Raw genomic sequence first — 13,346 nt, forward strand, 5'->3', positions numbered from 1 at the left:
CGCCGAGAGGAAAACAATCTGCTCCACCTCCACCTACGAACATAGGGAGAACGGTAACGCGCAGTCTAGCAAAATCGCTTAATCCTGGTCCGACCCAGAGTGGCGAGAATCCAACAGCAAGGTTATTAGATGTTAGTGATGTACCACAATCAGGACTCGACGCTAGCAATAGCACGAATCCACCTGAAATCGCTCCTGCACGACCAGCTCCTGGTGTAAGAAGAAGAGGAAGACCCACTCAGTCCAATAATACCCGCCAAAATCTGGGAGTGGACTATAGGATAATTCAGGAGATGATCGAACAATCAATCACTCGCGTTATGTCATCACTGCAAATACAAGCACCACCCTTTCCAAGAGTGTTGCCAACCCCGATCCCGGTGTCGCCTAGTAGTTCGTCATTCCGAAATGGAAAAATTGCTGACACCATGCAAAAATGGAATCTTCATTTTGATGGGTCTACCGAAGGATTAGGGGTAGAAGAATTTCTATATAGAGTCAAAACATTGACTGATGAAACTTTAGACAGCGACTTTATGGGTCTCTGTAAGCACTTACATGTGCTATTTTTAGGCAAAGCCCGTGACTGGTACTGGCGGTACCACAAGCAGGTAGACCACATAGTCTGGACTGAATTTTGTACTGCACTTCGCCATCAGTACAAAGATTATCGCTCCGATTTTATGAGCAAAGAACTGGTAAGAGCTAGAAAGCAAAACCCTGGGGAATCATTTGTGTCGTTCCATGACGCTGTAGCGTCACTGATCGATAAATTTGCAATTAAAATTGACGAGGAGGAGTTAATCGAAATTTTAAAAAATAATTTATTACCCGAAACCCGACATAAACTGCTATACCAGCCAATAAGTTCAGTTGGCCATCTACGTAGATTGGTCCAAATGAACGAGAATTTAGTTCATGAGCTCAGTTGTCGCACTGATGGTATGAATAAATCCAGGACTATTGGCCGTCGCCAAGTATATGGACTAGAAGAGTCTTTTAATGAACCGGAGGTAGAAAATTCAGAAGATACAAACTTTGACATCGCAGCAATTCGTAGATGTCATACCAACCTTAAATGTTGGAACTGCGAAGAGCAAGGGCATCTGTGGGAAAATTGCCTTGCTGACCGCCGTATATTTTGTTACGGATGCGGGGCACCCAACATTTATAAGCCCCAGTGCCAAAACTGTATCCGTAAAGCTTCGGAAAACCAACAGAAGGGTGCATCCAGCAGCAGTCGGATGCCCCCAAAAATCTAATTAATTCCCATACGAACTTTGTACCTGTGGACCGAAGAAAAAGCTTGGTCCCTACACCGACTTTAAAGTCACATCCCAACAATTTAGAAATAGCTAAAACTATTAAATTACGATTTTTACCGTATCATGAACGGTTAGCTAATTATTTGCATGTCCGAAATAAGATTTTTTATGAAGAAAAACCCCGTATTTCTCAGCGTACGCAGCGCTTGAAAAATTATTATTCAAAAATCAAGCAACATAGCAAGCTTTTAGTTTCGACAGTTTTTTGCAATCCCACCGATATGCGCAGCTATGCCGAAGTGTCATTTTTAACCTTTACCGAGCTTGGTCTATTGGATACAGGCGCGAATATTAGCTGTATAGGTTCTACGCTTGCGCAACAAGATTTTACCGCAATGCCGGAATTTAAGCCTATTAAATCGCATGTCAGAACAGCAGATGGCCATAGTCAGAAAGTCATCGGAGTGCTTGAAGTTAAAATGCAGTATAAATCGGCTACCAAGTCCTTGAAACTGTATGTGATTCCTTCTATAAACCAAAATCTAATTTTGGGTCATGATTTTTGGAGAGCCTTTGAGCTTGCGCCAAGCATTATAAATTCTGTAGAGCTAAAATCAATGGAAAAAGAGCAGGAAACAGAGTCGATTGCATACCCCTTAGATAGCCAGCAAACGCAACAGCTGCACGTAGTAAAGCAGTTGTTCCCCAACGCTGCTGATAGATTAGGCCGCACAACATTGATCCAACACCATATAGATATAGGAGACGCACGTCCAGTGAAACAAAGATTCTATCCTGTAAGTCCGGCCGTAGAAAAGTTGTTATATGCAGAAATTGATCGCATGTTGCAGCTTGGAGTTATTGAGCCGTCGGTAAGCGCCTGGAGCTCGCCTATGCGACTCGTCCTTAAGCCCAACAAGGTTCGCCTTTGTCTGGATGCTCGAAGACTGAATGACGCCACAAAAAAAGATGCTTATCCTCTGCCGAGCATCGATGGCATTTTTTCGCGGCTACCTAAGGCGAATATAATTTCCAAACTAGATTTGAAAGACGCCTATTGGCAAATAGAACTTTCCGAGGATTCAAAGCCTCTCACTGCTTTTACGGTCCCCGGAAGACCGCTATATCAGTTTAAGGTCATGCCCTTTGGCCTTTGTAACGCGCCGTCTACCATGTGTCGGTTAATGGACGAGATAATTCCTTCTGACCTGCGCTATTGCGTATTTGGTTATTTAGATGACCTGTGTATTGTGTCAGAGGATTTCAGTTCACATCTGGCGGTATTGGTTCGTATCGCTGAGCAGTTTAGAAAAGCCAACTTGACTTTAAATATTTCGAAAAGTCAATTCTGTGTAACAAGTATCAATTATCTTGGTTACGTGATTGGTAGCGGAGGTATTTGCACAGATCCGGAAAAAGTAGCTTGTATTGTAAATTGGCCGCCGCCAAAAAACTTGAAGCAAGTTCGAGGATTTCTAGGAGTTTGCGGTTGGTATCGTCGGTTTATATGCAACTTTTCCGATCTCACTTGCCCCATAACGGACGTATTATCGACAAAGAAAAAGTTTGAGTGGACCCCTGAAGCACAGACCGCAATGGACAACTTAAAAACAGTGCTAACATCCTCGCCGGTTTTAAAAAATGCTGACTTTAAGAAGAAATTTTTCTTACATTGTGACGCTAGTGATTTTGGCATTGGCGCCGTTTTAGTACAGATGTCTGAAGATAATGAAGAACAACCGATAGCTTTCATGTCAAAAAAATTAAGCCGTGCGCAGCGAAACTATAGTGTTACCGAGCGTGAATGCCTAGCAGTCATATTAGCCATCGAAAAGTTCCGATGTTATTTGGAACTCCAGGAATTTGAAGTGGTTACCGACCATTCTAGTTTGCTATGGCTTATGCGCCAGCAAAATATATCGGGTAGACTGGCACGATGGGTTTTTAGACTGCAACAATTTAAATTTTCCGTCTCCCATCGGAAAGGCAAAGAACACATTGTTCCCGACGCTTTGTCTCGGTTGCCTGAGAATGAAATCGCTCAATTAGACATGGGTCCTGTAATAGATCTTGAGTCCGATACATTTATGGACGCTAGCTATGTACAAATTAAAGACAAATTTTCCCAAAATTTTACTCAGTTTCCGGACATAAAAATCGTTGATAAGTTTTTGTATGTACGCACCGAACATTCGAGAGGAGACTCGACACAAGAAAGTCCTTCGTGGAAACTATGGGTGCCTGATCGACTTAAAGTCGATGTGCTCAAGCAAGCCCATGACAGCATAACGTCGTCTCACGCCGGCATGCAAAAAACTATTGAGAAAATCCGCAGACATTTGTTCTGGCCAGGATTAGTTAAAGATGTACGTGAATACATACGAAATTGCGAGATATGTAAAGAAACTAAGGCTCCAAATTATACCCTTCGGCCACCTATGGGTGCTCACATCCCAACTTGCAGACCATTTCAAAGGCTTTATATTGACCTGCTTGGGCCATACCCTAGAAGCAAAAGCGGTCATGTGGGATTGTTAATAGTCTTAGATCACTTTAGCAAATATCATTGGTTGCAGCCCCTGAAGAAATTCACCTCAGCTGTGATACAAAAATTTCTTCTTGAACAAATTTTCCATTGTTTTGGTGTGCCACAAACTATAATAAGTGACAACGGCACCCAGTTCAAAGCTCGTGAGTTCAATGCCTTCTTAGCCGAACTTGGCATTGAACATCTGTATACAGCTCTATATTCACCGCAGAGCAATGCTGCAGAACGAGTTAACCGCTCAATACTCGCCGCCATTCGCTCGTATTTAAAACAGGATCAGACCCATTGGGATGAACATATTACAGGGATTTCATGCTCCTTAAGGTCTGCTCTGCACCAATCGATTGGGTGTTCTCCATACCGTGCCCTATTCGGGGTGGATATGATCACTCATGGTACCGATTACAAATTATTGAAGGAGTTGTCCTTATTGGAAGAACCGCTGGTCCCCCTGTTGCGGTCTGACCATTTGGCATTGCTAAGGACAGATATTCAGAAAAACATCAGGAAAGCCTATGAGCGCAATGCGGCTCAATATAATTTACGCAGCAAGCCTGTTTCTTTTCGTGAAGGACAGGAGGTGTTCTGTCGAAATTTTGCGCTTAGTAAATTCTCACACAATTTTAATGCTAAACTGGCTCCCCAGTTTATTAAATGCCGTGTCAAAAAGAAACTCGGCAATTGTTTTTATTCCCTTGAAAATCAGCAAGGAAAAGAAATTGGTACTTTTCATGCCAAGGACATTAGAGTCTAATTCCCGCTAATATACCCGTCTAACGGTAGGATATTATCGGGTGGTGTAATGGTCGCAGTTTTCCTATTTAAATTAAACCGCGTAAGCGATCCTAACAGCTTGCGTTTGTGTAACGACGCTATAGCGATCAGCTTTTGTCTGTCATGGTCAGCTGCGAATGATTCTGCCGCTGCTATAAACCGCCTGCGTGCACGTTGGCAGCGCAGCTATCTTCAATCTAATCCGGGAAAGAAAAAAGCTCTGAGACCCTATATAAGCCTGTAGGTCCCGGATATAACCCTTCTTTTCAAAAATTACTTTACCATCGAAGGTCTGGCTACGGCGGTTCGGACATAGCCCCACCAAAATATTAAACTAAAAGCAACAAGTTCGGGCATCAGTCGTTTAATTCGTTTAATTTAAATTCCAACTAAATTGAACCAAAAACCAAAAAAATAAAAAAAAGAAAAACCCTAAAAGTAACCGATTGGCGAAATAAATTTTTTTGTTCGTTTGATGATAACCTTTCGCTACGCCACCCGGCCACCAGCACCTCACCGGCATATATTTCTTTGTGCCAAGATCTGGTCACAGTTTTAACCAGTTCTTGCCTGCCTGCCGAAAGTAATTTTTGGAGGAATCAATCTTGCCGCCGCCGTCTCTGACATAAAAACCCACTTATTTTGAGGCAACCGCCACGTGTGCCCATTGGACGGCACTGTAATTTCTTGGGACGGCAATGTCATTACTGCCCCCATTAAATAGACGTCAGCCTCAACTGCGGATCAGCTGCCATTTCCTTGCTCATGCCAGCAAGAAAGGGCAGGCGCCGTTTCCACAGTCTGGAATCCGGAAGAGGGAGTAGCCTTTTGGGCCCCAGTGACGCGCCGCTGATCAGAAGCCCAGATGACATCGCCCATTAAGTTGGCCGGAGCGTGCAGATGCATGAAAATTGCTGTTAAATGTTTTTAGTAAAAAAATAGTTAATTAAATCTTGTGAGAGACTTCCAAAAGTTTGCGCAAAGTGCATTTAGTAGGGCCCTCTAAAAACCTCGTGCAAGTGCAGTGAAAAAAAAAACAAAATTTACATCTATATGTATATCTTTATATATATAGAAAGAATTAATAGTGTAAATTTATCCCCCTTCTTGTTGGGGTAGAGTCCAAAGTCATTTCTGAATTTTTTTTATATGTTTTTTAATTTTTCCCACTTAATTTCGGAGAGTATCTTTTAAGTACTCACAATTTAAAAATTCTCCTGTGCCATAATAAATAATCAAAACAATTTAAAGCCCCACAGAAGACAAAAGAAATCAAATGAAAGAAAAAAAATAAAATTTGCTGCAAACTCTCCGCTGGAAGGCCTTTCATCGAGGAATACATGTAAGTCTGTACCTTTTGTTTTGATTATATTTTCTTATTTTGGCACAGATAAGCACAGCCAAGCTGACATGCGCACCTGCTGAGCTTTTTACGACTTTCTGTTTCGCATTACGCTTTAGCTCCGATCAATATGTTTATGGCCGTGTCAGTCTGGTGAATGCTTATCATCTTTGATTCTACCTACACCCCGCTCAAATATTAGCTGAAACAGAAGCAACATAAAAGAAAAGATTTTTAACGGAATCAAATATATGTACACAAATATGTATAATTGTATTCACTGATCAGCTGGTTGCGCTGCGCTCCGATTTGCCCATGCGCTTCGAGCTTAACCTTCTGTTGCCCATATTTTTTTCGACCATATAATTAACCATCAACTACAATGATATTGACTCTATTATAATACATTTTTTGCTTTTGCCGATTACACTTTAATTCAAGTTACTAATGTCATTCCTTTTCATTGCCTAGCCTTATTCTATAATTATTAAATGCACTTTAGCGAAATTTTGAGATTTATTTTTTTAATTTTGCGCAATAAGAAAAAATATTAACTGAATAGTTTATGAAATGAATTATTTTTGAAGAATTTTTGAGCCATTGTAAAAATATTAACTGACTAGTTTTAGTTACTGAATTATTGTTGAATCATTAATGCCACTTGTACTAAGATACAGATTATCTAACGGAAGGATTAAATTTCATTGAATAATGCTTTTGTTTATAATAAATATTAATTACGGATTTTGAATATGAATTGCTAAGTTTTCTTTCCTGGTGACATGGTGATATAATGTCGTAGAAGAATGTTTTTTTTGGGATCTTCAAAACCTTAAACGCTGAAGATCATGGCTGGGAGGGTATCGAACGCGAGAGTCAGCTTACATCCAAGACTTCGCCTCTACGGAATATATGTGCCCTAATGAAAGCTATCACCATTGTATTGGCACTTTTAGTGCTCGTTAAGTTATGCCTGTTTGAGATTTTGTTTCTTCGGAGTATCGGTCTTCAATTTAGATTCTGTAGGGATCCTAAAATAAAATTGTGTATGCAGGTCGAGACATGGCAAAAAGAACCCCCCCACCCGAAAGAGCTAGGGAGCAAGAGGATCCCGCCCTGCCATGCTAACTCAACCACGAGGAGCCTCGGTGAATACTTCCCGAATTATTTTGTGAAGATTGGCTGCCAACCGCCGTCACCGTTGCTACCCGATATGTATTGCTAGAGTAGCTTCACCACAGTACATGCTACAATATTTTGAAACCAAGTATAGTCGAAATAAAAGAGTGAAGCGAATCACACGCACAAAAACTGTCTTATTATTAAAAGTGACAAAACCCAAATATAAACCCTACGCAATTGTGGAGAAAAAAGGAAAAGTAACCCCCCCAAAATGTTCAAGTACCAAGACTGTGACAACGTAAGCTTAGCCCATGTCGATGACATAGTGGTACCTCCTTCCGCTAAAAAGGAATTTTAAAAAATGATTTTGAGTAGAATTATAGCCTTTTCGACCTCTAACGAGGCAATGCGATTTACCGACTACCTTTCGGGTTGAAGCATGCTGGAAGTATCTTCCAAAGAATGATCGATGACGTGCTGCGTGAACAGATTAATAAAACGTGCTTCGTTTTCGTGGATAACGTTATAATATTCTTCGAGAATGAAAGGGATATTGTGAAGCAAATAGACTAGGTTTTAAAGAGCCTGAGGGACGCTAACACGAAAGTCTCCAGAAAAAATAACAAAAATGAATACCTTGGCTTATTAGTTACCATGGGCGGCGCCAAAACCGACCATGAAAAAGTAAAAGCCGTATAATTATGCGCGGAAACGAAATACCTGTTCGTGCTCAGATCAGTCTTGGGCTTGGCCAGTTACTTAAGGTGATATTTTTAAAAACTGCAGCAATCGCTAGGTCATTGACAAAACTGTGAAAGGTGGAATGGCTCTATGAGCAAACACAAGTCAAGAGAGACTCCCATTGATGTTGGTGTCCCACAACGAGATGCGTTTGAGACGCTGAGAAATATCTTAGTTTCAAGATATTTTAATCTGATACCTAGATTTCAGGAAGCCATTCGATCTAACAACGGCTGCTTCTGCGTACGGTATTGGTGCGGTATTGTCACAAGAGTGCAGGCCATCATTATAATTTCAAGAACATTTAAAGAGTGTAAAACACACATTACTATCAATGATAGAGAGTTATTGGCCATAGTCTGCGCACTAGGGAAGCTACAGCAGTATCTATACGGTACACATGACATAAACATATACACAGACCGCCACAAATGGGAACCAAAACCCAAAATTAAAAGATAAAAGGCGTATATTGATGAACATAACGCAAATATCCACTTAAATCCAGATAGAGAAAACTATATTGCGGACACTCTTTCCCGTCAAAATGTGAGTGTGAAAAGACATAAAAACCGTCGAATTGTTGTAAAAATTAAATGGCCCTAGAGGAAGCACAGTAACACCGCAACACAAAATCAGAAAAATTAGCTCAGCTATATAGTAAATAAATTACATACAGAAAAAAATGGCGAGATAACGGATACGCCTCACCTATACAAGGCTTTGCTGGCCAGAAATAGGATGCTTATCATAGAAATTCAGAAACTAATGTTGTCAATCATTCTGGCTAAATCTAATATCATAAGTAATAGTCCGTTTAGTCAAACAATCCACAGAGCTGCCCATAGTGATTTATTTATATGATTTATAGCTATGAGTGGAGGCGGTTGGCGGGTTGGCGATTCACCATTCAAGAAGCTAGCTCATAAAATCTAAGATATTTGCGCAAAAAACAGTTCTTTGAAATCTATATTTATCGATTGCTTGGAAACAGATCAGGTTATCGATGATCATGAACGATGAAACAAACCCATACTGCGCGGACACTAGGAATATATATACTTTATGGGGTCGGAGTTGTTTCCTTCTGCCTGTTACATACATTTGCAAAAATACATTATATATATTTAACCATTTTCAATGGACTCAAGGTATAAAAACAGAAGTTATTACAGAAAACGTAAAGCTGCTAGCAAGCAGTGCAGTTGAATACGAGTGACAGTCCAATTTCTTAAGCAAATGAGCTTGTATTGCAATCTACATTTGGGTTTTTGTAGAAGAGTGTTTATGGTTTCCCCTAGTCGGGAACTCCCGTGGAATTTTTGTGGAGGATTTTTTACGATTTTCGACTTTAGGGTTCAATAAACCATCGAAACAGATTCAATATTTCAATGGAAAGATGGCGGATACATTTCAGTAAATCTGACCGATGTCGCATTTTAAGCAACCCATAAACATATTGTAACATATTAGAACAACAAGTACTGTATAAGTGTTACTATAGGTCGAGCCAGCTGCTAGTCGGATGTTTATGATCTTAGCTATTTGCTTATCACTAGCTTGACAGTGGAAAAAAAGTCACTTTTATAACAGTGTTCATTGAACACGGATATGAGTGAATGTGCTCTAAACTGAATGGTGAAAAGAATATATTTACAGACCTTTGCGAAACGCATAACTCAATGGATTGGCGGTCATTTGTTAACTGCTGCCAGTATGGTCGAAAGCTGTTGTTTTTTGAAATTCATCATCCGTGCCGCTCAAGCTGTTCATATGAACGAATCATATGGAACAATTGCTAAATTGCTTAAGTGCATCAGACATATTTGGATTGTAAGGTGTTCATACAAGTTATTGCTGCCTTCTCTGCTGAACCCTCTTCTGTCAACGCCGAATGCAGCTTGTGCTACGTGACCACTTACATTAAATTTACTTTATTATTTTTTTATTATTTTTTAACTTTTACTAAGATAATACGATTTTCTAACATTAATATAAGTTAGTTTAAAAAAAGTTATTCCCCTTACAAGTTTCGAAGTCCAAACTATCTTCAAATGAACGAACCAATTGCCACCTGCTGATACGTCACAGCCATACAAAGAATTGAAATTTAACGAAAAAGAAATGAAATAAAATCGTAGCACATACACATAGCACAGCATGTAACACAATCGAAATTGCAATTCTGTTTACAGACTCCCCAAGGGGCCGCAACCAAAAACACCAGGATGGAACAAAGGACCGCAGGCTCCTGGCTACCTGTGGTACCAAATTACAGATTTGGTGGACTTCCAATTTTGTCAAAAGCCAACAAAGAATGTCTTATTTTATTTGACTTACTCCAATTGGGGTCCGTTTACTGGATTACTTCATTGCTTCGTCGGATTAGCTGGTTATCAAATACTACTTTGGACAATCACCCAGGGTTAACACGAAAAAGGTACATACTACTGCGACTCCTTCTAAAACAAAAAAGAGTAAGGTCTCTCTTGCGGAGTCGAATTCGCGACTACCTTTTACTGACCGAAACACTTGCCACCGCCTCATACTGCACATTCACATAGCACAGCTTATAATGAAATCCCAATTGCAATTCAGTAAATAAAATTAACAGAGGCGCAGGACGTGTCTTCAATGTGGCCGTCAATGGCCAAAGCTTGGGTGACAAAGGCATTAAAGCAGGTGTCCGATAAGGCTACGTGCTTGGCCCCGTGCTGTATACGCTGTACACGGCTGACCTCCCCACTCTAAGACAAAGCAGCGCAGCCTCCAGCTCTTCGAGACTGCTGGTGGCAACATACATGGATGACACCACCTTCCTAGCCTCGCAAGAATCCCTGCAAGCTGCAACAAATGCTGTGCAAGCCTGGCTGCTGCTGGTCGAAACTTGTACAGGTTATTGGAACAACGCCAAGTCCGCTTGCGTTATCTTCACGCTACGTCCAGACTGTTGCCAATGGCTACAGCTCGATGGAAGGACCATTCACCACTCCAGCTCATTCTGCTACTCTTGCGTCCACTTAGACCGTAGGCTCATATGGGGTTCCCACATCTCAGCGACAAAAGCAAAATGCTTGAGAAGGCTTCAAAAGCATAACTGGCTCTTAAAGCCGCAAAGCAAGCTGCATATTTCCACGAGGGCCCTACTAATTTAAACGATGGTAACGCCCATCTGGACATTTGCTATCCAAGTTTTGGGCACGGCGTCAGCACACCAGTTTTGTCGCACCAGAGTGGTCCAAGCCAAGGTACGTGACAACCGACGCTATCGAACGCGATCTCCGCCTAACAAAGGTCGGAGATTAACTTCTTCAGTAGCCGATACGCCGACAAACTGCTGCAGCATCCGAACGCGCCCGCCAGATTCCTGGCTGTCCCCATCAGTGAGAGGCGCCTCCAAAGGCGAATCATTTAAATATCCCCTTAGCCTTCATTTTACATTAACCATCTATGTAAATGTCATATAAGTTACACTCTTGTAACTATACATTTTTCCCTTAACATTCGCTTGGTAGAGATCAGAAGGCACTGATCGATTCCAGCGAAAAATAAAACATGCTTAACCAAAAACAAATAAGAGGTTCTAGTCGGGAGCTCCCGAAAGGGTAGGGAAGGAAGTACCTACACACTGCCGGGATTACTCGCGTGAATGTGTTTGCGGTAGCTGCCGCTCACACGAGGGCTGCCAATATATAGATAACTACACGTTTACTTTAATTACTTCTGTGTTTCTTAACCGATCTTGATAAAACAGTAGATCTTATTGTACTATAGATTATTTGTATATTCTCAAAAAGTCAACTGCATTCAAATTGTTTATTTATATATAATATTTATAGATATGTGGTGGTAGCGGGGAGTACTTGACTATTCCATAAGGTACATGTCAAGTTTGGTGACTCTAGCTCTTATAACTTACCAAAATTGCTCAAAAAAGAGGATTTCGATAACGATTGGAAACGGCGCAACCTGTCGATTATCGGAAACGAACTCGTTCTACGCGGGCACTAGGAGGACCTACAGCTAAAATTTCAAGTCTCTAGCTTCTGTAAGTTCTGAGATCCTTGCGTTCATATAACGGACGAACGGACTGACAGATGGACAGACAGACGGACATGGCTAGATCGAAACGGCTGTTAGAGCTAATCAAGAATATTTATACCTTATACCAGAGATGCTTTCTTCTGCATGTTACATACATTTGCACAAATACGTTATACCCTTTTTACCCATTTTTCATGGGTTCAGGGTACAAAAAATAAATCAAACAAGTAAGAGGTTCTAGTCGGCTGCTCCCGACTAGGGGATACCCTGAACCCTCTTGTTCCAACACCAAATAAAGCTCGCGCTACGCGCTCGTTTGCTTTAGAAGTAATAAAGATAAATTAAAAAAAAAGTTTCCTTGTCAGGGTTCGAACTCGCAACTAACCGCACTACTTGCCGCCGCCTTTACCCAACAGCGACACCAGCCAAGAACAAGTAAGAGGTTCTGCTTGGGAGCTCCCGACTAGGGGATACCCTTACCCCTGCTTCTAACAGGCGTTAGGTATTAAATGAAATATACTTGATATAATATACTATTGAACAAGCTACATGTCAAGTTTGGTGACTCTATCTCATATTATTTGCCGAAATTGCTCAAAAAAACGGTTTTCGATATCGATTACTTGGAAACGTGGTAAGTTATCGAATATCGGAAACAAACTTGATCTGCGCGGGCACTAGGAGAAACTACAGTTAAAATTTCAAGTATCTAGATTTTATAGGTTCTGTTGTCCTTGCGTTTATACATACGGACGGACGGACAGACGGACAGACAGACGAACATGGCTAGATCGACTCGACTGTTGATGCTGATCAAGAATATATACACTTTATGGGGTCGAAGATGCTTCCTTCTGCCTGTTACATACATTTGCAGAAATACATAATACCCTTTTTAACCATTTTCAATGGGCTTAGGGTATAAAAATAGTTCCCGGGGCCACAATCTCGTACCGCATGCCCCTCGTTCGAGGTTAGGTCGAACACCGGTTAGTTCCGATGTTAAGGTAAGCCGGGTTACCAGGAAACAGAGAATAATCCAATTCCTTCTTGATAATTATAACGTTGGCACTTTATTCATTGTTATTAATTCCGACTTTAAAGTAAATCCTAAGCTAAACCCTGCCGCACTGTTTTCTGGAGCCCTAGCGCTCCAGTATACCATCTATGATTTCTTTTGTCTCGCGCTGCACTTCTACTCACCCTTAGTGTTCATTCCAAAGTGCCGGCACGCTCGCCGGCAAGCCATGCGCTCGCTTCGGCTGCTCAACTTCGCCGCAAGCTTTCGCAACTTCGCCTCGGAGCTTTCGCTCTTCGCCGCCGAATTGGAGTTGCGCTCTCAAAGACGGTGTTGAGCAACCGATCGACAACGCACGGTTGCAGCGGCGGCCGGCGGTTAAATTCAAACTCACTCTTTAAATCAATTATAATATTCGCGGCTCCTTGCCTTTTTACTCCTAATATCGAACTGCTTATATTACTGATGGCTCCTTGCCTCTTACTGGCAGTA

At 41.3% G+C, this 13,346-nt stretch overlaps 1 long non-coding RNA gene across 2 annotated transcripts; it reads right to left on the reverse strand.

Moving 5' to 3' along the window:
* Positions 1-1,449: 1,449 nt before the first annotated feature.
* On the reverse strand, positions 1,450-3,419 carry LOC135440394 (uncharacterized). Of its 2 annotated transcripts, XR_010438293.1 has the most exons (3): positions 1,919-3,419; positions 1,657-1,865; positions 1,450-1,594 (listed from the first exon to the last, which is right to left on the reverse strand). It is a non-coding gene; the product is annotated as an uncharacterized LOC135440394 (long non-coding RNA). The 2 variants fall into 2 exon arrangements; XR_010438292.1 differs by having other exon boundaries at positions 1,450-1,865.
* Positions 3,420-13,346: the final 9,927 nt, after the last annotated feature.

The sequence above is a fragment of the Drosophila montana genome, unplaced genomic scaffold (assembly GCF_035044405.1).
Source record: "Drosophila montana isolate Dmon_TW-CO22-7 unplaced genomic scaffold, ASM3504440v1 contig_968_1, whole genome shotgun sequence".
NCBI classification, from domain to species: Eukaryota; Metazoa; Arthropoda; class Insecta; order Diptera; family Drosophilidae; genus Drosophila; species Drosophila montana.